The sequence below is a fragment of the Centroberyx affinis genome, unplaced genomic scaffold (genome assembly GCF_046629955.1).
Source record: "Centroberyx affinis isolate AG114_WGS23_722 - 3 ecotype Tasmania unplaced genomic scaffold, CSIRO-AGI_Caff_v1 ptg002386l_1, whole genome shotgun sequence".
Lineage (NCBI taxonomy): Eukaryota > Metazoa > Chordata > Actinopteri > Beryciformes > Berycidae > Centroberyx > Centroberyx affinis.
The window spans coordinates 211,865-224,324 of NW_027280641.1; positions in this window are offsets into that span (position 1 = coordinate 211,865).

Below are 12,460 nucleotides of genomic sequence, written 5' to 3' on the forward strand. Positions count from 1 at the left end.
AGCATGTTCTAGGCCACACACACACACACACACACACACACACACCATCTTCCCTATCTCTCTCTGCTGTTAACTACCCAATAAAAGCAAATTAAAACACACTTAATTCCGTCCTAAATTGACTGTTTCTTGAAGCAGTTAAAATTAATCAATCAGCCGCTCGAGACTGTGCTCGAGACCAAGCTGTTGATAAAACCGCAGCAACACACGTTTGTAATAACAAAAAATAACGCACATGCTCGAGAAATCTTACGTTTTCAATACTGATTAAACATTATAACAATAGCCTATAGAACAATGTAGAACAATGTAGTTATTGAATAGCATGGTTGCTATTTGGTGATTTTCAGTTAGCGCATTAATAGGCCTATTTAAATGATCAATTATGCGGTCAAAGATGTGAGATTACAGGGCGTTTTACAACTGGTTCAGCCAATCATAAGTTACGACTGACACTATCCGTTTCATAGCGCTCAATAAATGCACACCTTTGACCGCATAACTGTCAAATTTAAATATTAATGGGATAACTGAAAAGTAGTTATGTGGTGCGTGTCAACTAAGGGCGCCAGTAGGGGTGAGGCCAGGTCTGGCATTGGCCTGATAGGCTACCTAAATCCAAATTGACCTTTTAGGGGTTAGACAAGACACAATATCTACACAATAGAAGGTGCTCCAATACATTGCATCTGGAATAACCCCTAACAGACCAATACTGAATATACAAAATATCAGGGACATCTTCCTGGTATTAAGTTGCAGCCCCTTTTTCACAATCCACATCTTAGTTTAAAGTTTTAAAATCTGGACTTCATAAAAAGAGCAATTTGTATTTTGACTGATATTCAGTGTATATCAAATTAAAAACTTTGTTCCAAAATGTTACCAAAGTGACACCTCTCACAAAATGACTGATAGTTGGGTTTGTATGTGAACTTGTTAGATGAATGTTATACGACAATAGTCATTTTAACTTACTTTGAGGACTAGATGGACTGGGACTGATATGGACTTGAGGTGATCCTTACTTGATGCCCTGTTGATGTTTTCTCTTTATGCCTCTCTTTCTTCCTGGGACTATCGGGAACGTAACCCTTAACACAAAGCTAACTACTGATAACATAAGAGCTGTATTGTATTACCCCTGGTGACCCGTTTGTTCAATTCTCCTGTGTGTTTGTGTTCAACTAAAACAAAAACTACAAAAATAAAGTGATTAAAAAAAATGACTGATAGCGCAGAGTTAAAACAAATTCTACTACTTTCTGAAGGGTAGTACAGGTAACTTGAGTCATTGGTTGAAAAAAGTGAAAACGCTTTTATAGACTGGACCCACTGCATTTTAGAGATACTAAATGATGAACTTCAGGGAATATATTTCATCCCAAAAGTGATGTAGGATTTTGGAAATTATCTCTTCATATGCACCATACAGCCTAATATAGGCTATATTAAGTTTCTGTCACTGAGATGTGATCTTATGGTTGCAGACAGTGCATTCCTCAAACCTGAAATCCCCATCAGACCCTTTAATATATACAGAGAAAGTTTGATGCAGAGATGGTGCAGACAGCTGAAATTCCCCTTGAGAAACAGAAAGGCTGTTTTTCAATTAATCTACTCAGTGTGCATGATTGGGGTATGGACTGCCAACTCCCCACACACGGCACCAGCCTACACAACATGTAATATTTGGCGCCATCTACTGTGTATGGAGGCACAGCAATATTTCAATATCTGTCTCTACTCTGAAAATATACATACTGTACTAACACAGAGAGAGACACAGACACTTTCAACAGATTTTCTGCCATCAGCTTTCCCCACTGACTTCCATGGTAAAGCCAGGCAATGAAACTCCACTGAGTGTGCCCAATGTATTTTCACACAGACAAGTGGGAGGGTGATAATTTATTTTTTGTTTGATACCTCAGCACCTCCAGTCTCCTATGCCACCAATTAAGGAAAACACAAATTCAACACTATGCTCATGTTATCTGACTTAAACTCCATTCTGCACTCTGCAATCCAACTGAGATACGTTTAGGCAACCAGATATCCACTTTGTTGACTAAAAAACAATAGAATTTGAAGTTTTGGATCAAAAATCTTGCTCAAAACCCATAGCTACAATCTAAATATGTAGTCTAACATGTGAAATGCTGAACAAATAATTTCCAGTGATGCATTTAGCCCAAATTAAACAGTATGGGTGGACACTGGATTTTCTTTTCTTCTATGAAAATATTTGAATTTCATACCTTCAAATTACTTTCTAGAATTTTCTTTGGCTTTGATGAAATGAGTTATGTTGATTTCAGACAGAAAAACCCAAATAACTGCCTTTAAAATGACCTTGAAGCACAAAAAATAAGCAAAAAGACAAGGGATGCACAAATGTTTGAGGATATAGATAGATAGATAGATAGATAGATAGATAGATAGATAGATAGATAGATAGATAGACAGACAGACATGTGCATTGAAATGTAAAAGCCCAAGCCATGCAGACTATTAAGACCCAGGTTTCGAAATAGAATGAGCTGCTTTTAAGGATTACAGAGGAAGCCAGAATTTCCAAGAAACTATTCCAACAACTAATGCATCACCGCCACACCCTCTGTACTTTTGGACACGTTGAAAAGATTAGACTCCACTCATGATTTGTTCTGACATTTTTTTTTTTTTTTTTCATCCAGTCTTTATTTACTCATCAAACAGTACAACATAAAAACATTAATGATGCTTATAAAGTTCCATTTCTAAAGCCAGTTCCTCAGCATGCACTTCCCTTTCTTTCATGGCCAGTCAGAAGTCTGCTGAGTGATTAGTAAGTGATAATTTTGTTGCAAATGCATATTGTGATTCTGCGGCACTCACCCCTTCGATGAAACCCCAACTTTAGAAATCAAACGGCAATCTTTTATTCATTACAACAACACCCTTCGCCAGCTTTTCCTTCAGTGAAAAGGTGACGAGACCGGGTGTTTTTATCCGTTAGTCGCCCACTGTGTCCGAACTTGATGTGGCTCTACTGTGATGTATTGCTGCCCTCCAGGGAAGGCAGTAGGTTGTATAGTTAGCTCCTGATGGGGTAAAATCACAACCCTGAAACCACACAACCTACTACCTCACCCTGTGCGAACACCATAAGTCACGCAAGTCAGTGGGAAGTCAGAGGTCCAATTGTGGGAGCTTCGAGTCTGACGATTTGTCCGCAGGTCGGATTCGATCGCTGGTACACAAGGTTATTACATTACGTTTCTGTGCAATTAAAACCATCATTCAAATATTAGTCACTCCAGGCATGAAGGCCTCAGTTACAACATTGGCAATTGTAATAAGCGTATTTGAAATAAGTGACTCTTACACTTACAAAATGATTAACAGCCTTGAATTACAGTAAAACAAATGATAGCACTTTTCATAGTATATAATTCAAGTCCTCAGTTGAAAAATTCTTACCAGTTTTACAAATTGGAGAAATATTGAATAATGAACTTCAAATGTTTATTTGTGTTTGTAAAATTAATATATACTGAATGTACAAAATATCAGGTACATCTTCCTGAGTTGCAGCCTCTTTTGCACAATCCACATCTCAACTGTCTCAAAGCTTAAAAAGCCTTCTCTAACTCGTCTGCTTCTCTTTATCTACATCTCCTCCTTTGTGATTGATATAGATTTAATAAAGGAATTCAATAAGGGATAATGGCTTTTACCTGGATTCACCTCATCAGTGTACTGCATGAAAAGAGTGAGTGTCCCTGATATTTTGTCCATTCAGTGTATATTATTTTGAAAACGAACATGCAAGTGGAGATAAGAGATAACTTCAAAATTTAAAAAAAGGACAAATTGTGGGTGGGTTTTTTTTTTTTTACATTGGTGAACTCCAAGCGATATGTTCCTCTGTGTCGATGATGATGATGATGATGATGATGATGTCATCACAGTCGCTTCAGGAAAGACAGTAAGTTGTATAGTCATCTGACAGCTTGGGAATGACCCTAAAACTATACAACCTACTACCTCACCCCAAAGGACAGTTTATCTCAGGCAGGCGTCTCTCATGTCCCGAGCCTGACGAGTGAACATCGACTCAGACTGACACGCGACCTCAGGAGACCAGGAAGAGAAGCACAGGAAAAAAACAAAACTAGACAGAAAATACAAAGTGTGTAATTTAAAAAGGGGATATCCAATATTTTGATTCTATAAAATGAGTTATCCAACATGTAAAAAACAAAGACACCTACTTTTATAAAATGATTAGAGGCATGGAAGTAAAACTCCTTACAGAAACACATTCAAGTTATTAGCTATTTCAAAACCCTTGCCGACAAAATACAAACATTCCTGAGAATTGAATGGCCCATATTTTTTTCTAACTTATTGGAATGAAACACTCAATGTGTTTCATATTCATATACTATTTCTTTCACACTGGGTTCACACTCTCACTTGGATGTCAAATTCAAGGACTTTTCAATTATTTTCAGGGTCTTGTTTGGTGAAATTTAATTTAATTTTCATTTTCTTACTCTTGTCAAGTGAAGACACCATTGTCAAATCAATCACTTTTAAACTGAACACTGCGGCTGTGAAGTGTTCATGCTAGGATAAGAGGAGAGAGATAAAAAAGCTGAGGCATTTTGATTAATTTGCGTGCTCAATAAAAAAAATATCAAGTGCTTTCAAGCCATTCATTCATTTTCAAAAACTTTTTTTTCTTTTTAAAGATTGATTTTAGGTATTTTATGCTTTATTGACAGCCTGTGTGTGAGGGTATGGGAGAGAGAAAGGGGAGGACATGCAGCTTTTAAGGCCTCTGGAACAGCATGCAACCTCAGCTGGTCTGGGATCAGATCCTGACAGAAGCTTCTCTCCACTGCCTCCTGTACTAAGTGGCTCTCTCAGCCTTGCTAACCTCTCCATGAAAATGAGAAAAAACACTGAAGGGAGCGGCCTGTCCTCTTATAAAAACTACAACTAATGCTGCGTTCACGTCATATTGGAAGAAGTGGAAGGATGAGATGACATTTTGTTTGCTACAGCTTAAAAGCGTTCACGTGTTTTACTCGATGGAATGGCTGCACCCAAAATAATTTATATTTATGAATTTAAAATCAACCATAAACAAACTGCAGCAGATATTGCTTGCTTTTTCATAAGTAGGGTCAATTGTATTCCTGATGGTATTTCTGTGAATATAACTGATAATTTAGATTTTTATTACCTTTGACTGCCGACATCGGTGGATTCCCTGCTATGTTTACCGCTTGTGCAGACACATTTCTGCACTTCGGGACGGCAAGTGGGAGACATCGGAGCCCGCAAAAGATTCCCACATGTCCTACATGTAATTACGACTAGGAGGTTGACGTGAACGTTTTTTTTCCCCAGGACGACAGTTCGTATTTACGGGAAATCCGATATGACGTGAACGCGGCATAAGAGCAGAATAAACTGTGCTAAATCGTGTTTTCTGTTGAATTTTTAGTATATGCTGTGATTGTGCAATTACAAATCCTGTGTGCCACTTGTGCTTGACAGGTCACCTCCTCTTCAGCTCAGCCTGGTCGGTCACCTCGTCTCTCTCAGTTTGCCTCGGCCTGATGGAGACAAATGAGAGCAGAGAGAGTTAGATGTTGTCGGGTGTCAAAAGGTTAGGCTTTCACCTCTTGTCTTACAGATTAGCATCGCATAACGCCGGCACCTCCGGGTCCACATGAACCCGGAAGACTCGCACATGTAATACACATACATAATAAGCAGCGTACATAACCAGAATGCACTTGTGAACACATGTACGCAAACACAAGTACACACTCCAATGCATGAGCGTGAAACACACACACACACTCACAGATGAGAAGAGAGTGAGAGTGTCTGTATTATTCAGGAGGATCTTGTTTGGCAATTAGCAGGGCTGCCATGCTGTTACCTGCTGGTTTAGGTGACACCTCTCTAGGGAATACACACACACACACACACACACACACACACACACCTAGGTGCACACACTACTAATCTAAAACTCTCATTGTTACAGCTTAAGCGTGTGTGTGTGTGTCTCTGAGTGTAGTTGCATGCGTGTGTCACAAGAAGTCTATCTGTATGTGTGTGTCCGCGTCCGTGTCCGTGTCTGTGTGTGCGTGTGTGTGTGTGTGTGTGTGTGTGTGTGTGTGTGTGTTTGGGCGAGGGCCTAGAAGGTGAGAGGAGGCAGGTTGCGGTCGTTTTCAGGGAGTTTCCTGCCTGAGACGGGAGAGGCTGCGGCGCTACTGTGGTTTGCCTTCCAGTCGGGGAGCGACGGGGGGAGACGTGAGGAAGTGAGGTGGGTCAAACTTATTAAAGTGAGTCACAGCCTTAAGTCCTCACACACACACACACACACACACACACACACATACACACACACATGCACACACACATGCACGCACGCACTAGTTTGCGGCTGTTTTATTAGAGGCCGGGGATCCCATAAATGCCACACAAATCTGCCCCGACACACAGGCCTCAACACAAGCTTCCCAGTGCCTAAGCCTGTAAAATATACACCAGAGCCGACTGTCCGCATCTCGCTGCGTCTCTATAACAGCTAATGTGTGTCGAAATCAGGTTTACAGAGGACAAGCCCTCTCACTAAACGCTGTCTACGCTACCAGGCAAAAGTCTGGACACACCTGATTGAATGTACTATGTCTTTCATTCTCTTAAAGCCATTTTGATCTAAAGGCTTATGCTTAAAAGCTTGAGATTTGTTTCTTAGACAAATATAAATAGTGAAGTCGATGCCTATGAATGAATTTCTTTCCAAAGCCTTTGTCTTTCCATCAAGGCAAAGGGCGGCTACTTTGAAGAATCTAAAATATAAGATAGTTTTGATTTGTTTGACACTTTCTTTGGTCACTGAATAATTCCATTTGTGTTCTTTCATAGTTTTGATGTCTTTACTGTTATTCTAAAATGTGGAAAATAGTAAAAACATAAAGAAAAATGTGGTGTGTCCAAACTTTTGACTGGTAGTGTATCATTTATCCATCTGAAGTAAATCTGAAGTAAATTATAGTTCAGTATTTCTAAAGTAAAGAGCACCCACTGTGTGCAGGTGTTATCGCTGCTATACGGCAATTTTGTAAAAAGAAATCTACATTCGGTCTGTAAAAGAGTAATTATCTTATCAGCTGAGACCGCCTCGTGGCCGCGTGTCCTCATGCAACCTCTCTAAAAGAATATCCGCCCCGATGTTTTGGACGGGCGCCGCTGTAAACAGTAAAATTATTTTAAAACTGTCAAGAACGATCAACGAACTGATCCGAGATTAGCCGCTCCGCCCTTTGAAGCGAGTGGACCTTGCGTGCCTCGAGGGTTCGGTTCAAACTAATTACCTGAAAAAATTAAATCAAAAACAATCAGTGGTTTTTCAAGACTTTTTTTGGTTTTTTTGAGTCATTTGGGTTTTTTATTTCATTGAAAACCCCCGGGACCGGACGGGAAAGATGGGAGATAAAGACGGGATGACGTGAGGCAAAAACCCAACAGCCAGATTCAAACCCTGCACAGTATCTTCTGATCCATTATTCGAGACGTCGGTGTGCCTGGGAATGTCTTATCTCGTTTCCAGTGAGCTCGACTTCGCTCCACTGTTGTCCTGCAGCAGCCGTCCGCTCCCTCTGCCTGCAGTGGAGCGAACCCACCAACAGGTGTCACGTCTCCCCCAGCACACAGGGAGTGTGTGTGCTGAGCTCTGGGCTCCCGTGACAATGAGGCCTTTGTGCAGTTCCGGGTGCCAGCCGGCGTGCCCTCGTGTACTGTTTCCCTCTAATCTTCATTTGACCTTTAGGCTGACGGCTTTTCTTTCCCCTTTTTCCCCCGACTAATTTCCTTTGAGGAGATTATCTTTGAGCTGGAGCAGAGACTTACTGATTCAGATGACATGACACAACGCGACGGAGCGGGTTTTGACGGGACGCGTCACTCGCTGCCACAGTCGGCGCTGTGTGCCGAGGAGAACAATGTGAGCCGGATTGTGTTCAATAAACTAAATGCAAAGTGTTGAAGTTGTGGTGGGTGCCTGCGGGACGCTGAAACATCGAGTTAAAGAACGGTCATTTCCCACTAGAGAGGTGAAGCAAAACGATTTTGGCTTTGGGGAAATCAAGGCAGTGTGGTGGCATGGACACACAAAGTTAAATACCTCATAAAATATTAAGTAAATACGAACTGCAAGTGTTAAGAATTCAAGAATTCAAAATTAATAAAATGTTGAAACTAACCTTTATATTGCGGTCTGCCCAGGAAAATTAAGTCACAGCCAAATAATCAGCCTGTAAATGAAAGAGAAAGAAATTAGAAAATTCAATGAGAGCATATTATATATTAATACTTACACACATCTGCACGTCTACACACACACACACACACACACACACACACACACACACAATTGTGCAGATATATTGGCTAAGCACACACACACACACACACACACACACACACACACACACACCCCAAGGTGTCCATGTCGACCAGAGTACAGAAGCTCATAAACGTTCCAAGCAGCTACTTCAGTGTATCATTAGGGCGGATGCACCATATGTTAGAGCGATCACTGCCCAAATTTAGGCTAACTGTATTACCATAAACTGGCCGACGTTGAAAAACGTTTGATTCATCTCTCAGAAAAGTGTACAGTTCAGAAAATGACCAATGGGAATTATATTATGTCATTAGAATTGTATCGAGTGTTTTCTGCTGCGGTGTGTTGTGGCTTTTTGTTCAAAATTTCTATTCATTTTCTGCATTTCCCATTTTTTAAATCATGTTTCAATTTTAGTTCATAAAAACATAATGTTTAAGTTGTAAATGTGTTTGAAATCTCAAAAATATAAAAAGTATCAATTTAACTTTAAGAAATGTACCAAAGTAAACCGCAAATGCTAATAATTATTTTATCTTTTTAACGATCTATTTAACATAAAATATTTATTGCAATAAATAATTTTATATATATTATAAATATTATGCACACACACCTGCACACACGCACATACACATACACACAAACACACACACAAACACACACACACACACACACACACACACACACACACTATGAATCATCAAAACGAAAGCCATTTCAGAAGAGTAGTATTAGCATTCTATTATAGAGTAAATTCAAATTATATAAATTATATACTCAAACATATACTGGAAATAACACAAAACCCCAAATATAATTTTTCTGTAGAAAAAAAAAATCTACTGGAATTTCTACTGGATTAAAAAAGAAAAAAACACAGCATCATGTGGCTGAAAAATTATAGTGGTACAAAAAATAAATATTACAATATATTTCTCATTGATTCGGAAAGTCATAAATTTTGGAATTTGAAACTCACACACACAAATGCAGACAAACACACACATGTATGCACACGCAGACACACACACACACACTCGAGAACATTCCATTTGCCAGTCGTGAACCTTTAGAAAATGCACAAACTGGTAGATTTTCCCACAAACCTCGTCTGCCGACAGACCTTTTGTTTCTGCTTCATTTGGATTCTCCCCGCAAAACCAGACCAGACTTTATGACTGACACACACACACGCACACACACACACACACACACACACAGTGAGATGAGGTGTAACTGAGTCTTGCCTGAGAGTGAAATACCCAAAGTAAGTCTTGTTCTTCATTTCCCCTCTGGTTTGCAGCTTAAGAAATTAAAAGCTGCATCTTCAGGCAAATTGCGCTTCTAAAAAAATAAGGCTGTCAGACTCCGGCTTTAAATGTGACATGCTTATCATGGCTGGGAGTGCTCTGAATAATAATTGATGTTTTGAGAGTGTGTGTGTGTGTGTGTGTCTGCTTTTTAGAATGTGTCCTTGTACCTTACCAGAGCATGAGTGCGAAAATGTGTGTGTATGTGTGTGGCTCTGTATTATACTTGCGTGCACCTGTGTGTGTTTGAGTAAGACTGAGTGTGTGTGTGTGTCTGCAGTGGGTATGTGTGTGTGTGTGTATGTGTGTGTGTGTGTGTGTGTGAATGCTCAGAGGAGGAGGCTGTGCCCTGCACTCCTTGGGAGAGGCGTGGGAACCCCATTCATCTTAGGAGCCAGGGTCCATTGTGGGGTACATAGCATCAAATGTGTCTGGGTGTTTGCCTCGATGTGACTGTGTGTGTGTGTGTGTGTGTCTGAGAGAGAGAGAGAGTCCGTCTGTGTGTTAGTCTGAGTATGTCTGTGTGTGTGTGCATGTGTAGTGTGCTATCTTTTATGTTCGCTCTCACATTTCCTTTAATTTTGCCGTTTTCCACAGTTTTACAACACAACTTAAGATGTGTTTTCATAAATCAGAAGTGTACATTCTGCTCGGAGGCCAAATCCACATTGCTATATTCACATATCCCTTTCTTTCTAAAATAAAACATTATAGGATACTTTGATGGTAGATGCTACCGTTGAATTGTAAAACACAGAATTTCATCAATTAAAACGCAACGGTCAAACTGTCTTGTAAGTACAGGAAATCGAAATATAAAATGGCGTAAAAACGCATTACTTATTGCCAAAAGGTTTCGCGTGCCATCAGCACGGAATACGATGTTAAATTGTATGAAATCCAAGAGCTAACCAGTTTTGTTTTCCCCTTGTCTACTGGAGAAGAGATATTCTTTCAGCAACTGCCAATATCTTGAGGTAATATATGTCCTGAGGTCTTTCATTGTTATTCGTGACATAAATCGACCTGACAGATTTGAGACTGTAAGCATGCATAGGACACTGTGAAACCTATCTATGTTCGCGGGGGAAAACACTATAAAACATTTTCAATGTTTTTCTAAGGCATACGAAATGATCAACGCAGTTTCCAAGTTATAAAACACGGATTAAACAGCGTCTCTCTCCATTTCCCTGAAGGGCTTTTGATTGTCAAGGGCTGTAAGGCACACCACAAATATTATCTTACGTTTTCTATCTGCGTACGAAGAAGAGAAGGGAAGAGAAGAGAGGAGAAGAGAAGAGAAGAGAAGAGAAGAGAAGAGAAGAGAAGAGAAGAGAAGAGAAGAGAAGAGAATTATATCCTTCATTTGACTCTGTGGCAAATTTCTACAGCTTGACTTTGCCTGATGATCGGTGTCCTGGACTGACGCATTACCGCTCGACGTGCTGACGTATCAACTCATCGTTCCAGGCGGTCGAAGGTCTCCGAGGAGCGTTTTCGTAGCGTCAAACGCGGGATCGACATCAGGGTTTCCTGCTGGAGCGGCAGTGATGGCGGAGCTCGCGCCAGGCGCTGTACCGGCAGTGCGGTGGATGAATAGGCTGTCAAACGTACGATGTAGGTGGGATGACTAGAGCTATCTGCGATGACTCACACTGCCTCCACTCCCACCTATTGGTCAGGGTCGATTCGAATCCGCTGAGGTGCTCGACATGCCACCGCACACACTCGGCGAACAGCGGGAGAAAGCATCCGGTTTCACTTAGCGCTTGTGCGAAAAAGCGATCGATGGGTACGAATCGATGGGCACGGCGTCGACTGGCATCGAAAAAGGGTGCGGCGCATTGAATTTTCCAAAAAATAAGATATAATACATTGAAAATATGAGCTGATATTCTTCCTCGGGAATAGAGCAGGTGTGAAACTAATATAAATGATTCTATAACTTTTATTAATTCTTATAATCGCGTACCCTCCTATTCCCTTCGAAAGATCCACCCCAAATACTGCATAATTAGGTTTCCCTGCTTTGGAAACAGTCTTTAAACCATATAACTCGCATAAAGAAAAGAAATGTCTACAACTTAACGGCTTCAAACATTTTTTCTCGTGTACAAAATGTTAAGGAAAATTGAAAAATACGAAAACGAACCTTTCATATTCGAGCGGTGACGAGCGGTGACAAAAAATAAACTGCACCTTGAATAGGCCCGTTCGTGCTATATTAAAGCGATGTGTGGCCACGTGTCAGCAATGGCCCATTTTCAGACGTTTAACCCACTACAAAACATAAACCTCTGACACATTCGTCGAAATGGGGTTTCAAGAGCAAATTCAGTGTCAGAATAGCGGTTGATAGTTTTGTGATAGCTGACCGGGGGACAGAAAAGGAGAGAGAGAGGGAGCGTTGTGGTGGGGCACGGCCTTGTGTAGCAGGCCTTGTCTGGCCCTCGGCCCAGCATTACAGCACTAGTCCCTCTCTGCTCCCTCCAAAACCGTCTCTCTCCCTCTCTCTCCCTCTCTCTCTCTCTCTCTCACACGCACACACACACACACACACATACACACATACACACAAACACACACAAACACACACAAAAAGACCGACCTACAGCGCAAACTGCAGGTAAGAATGTACTCGGAGAGAGATTAGCTCCGTTTCATCTGAAATTCAAAGCCCGTGCCACGTTTCCCCCTGGTTTGCCTATATTTAGTGAAGTTG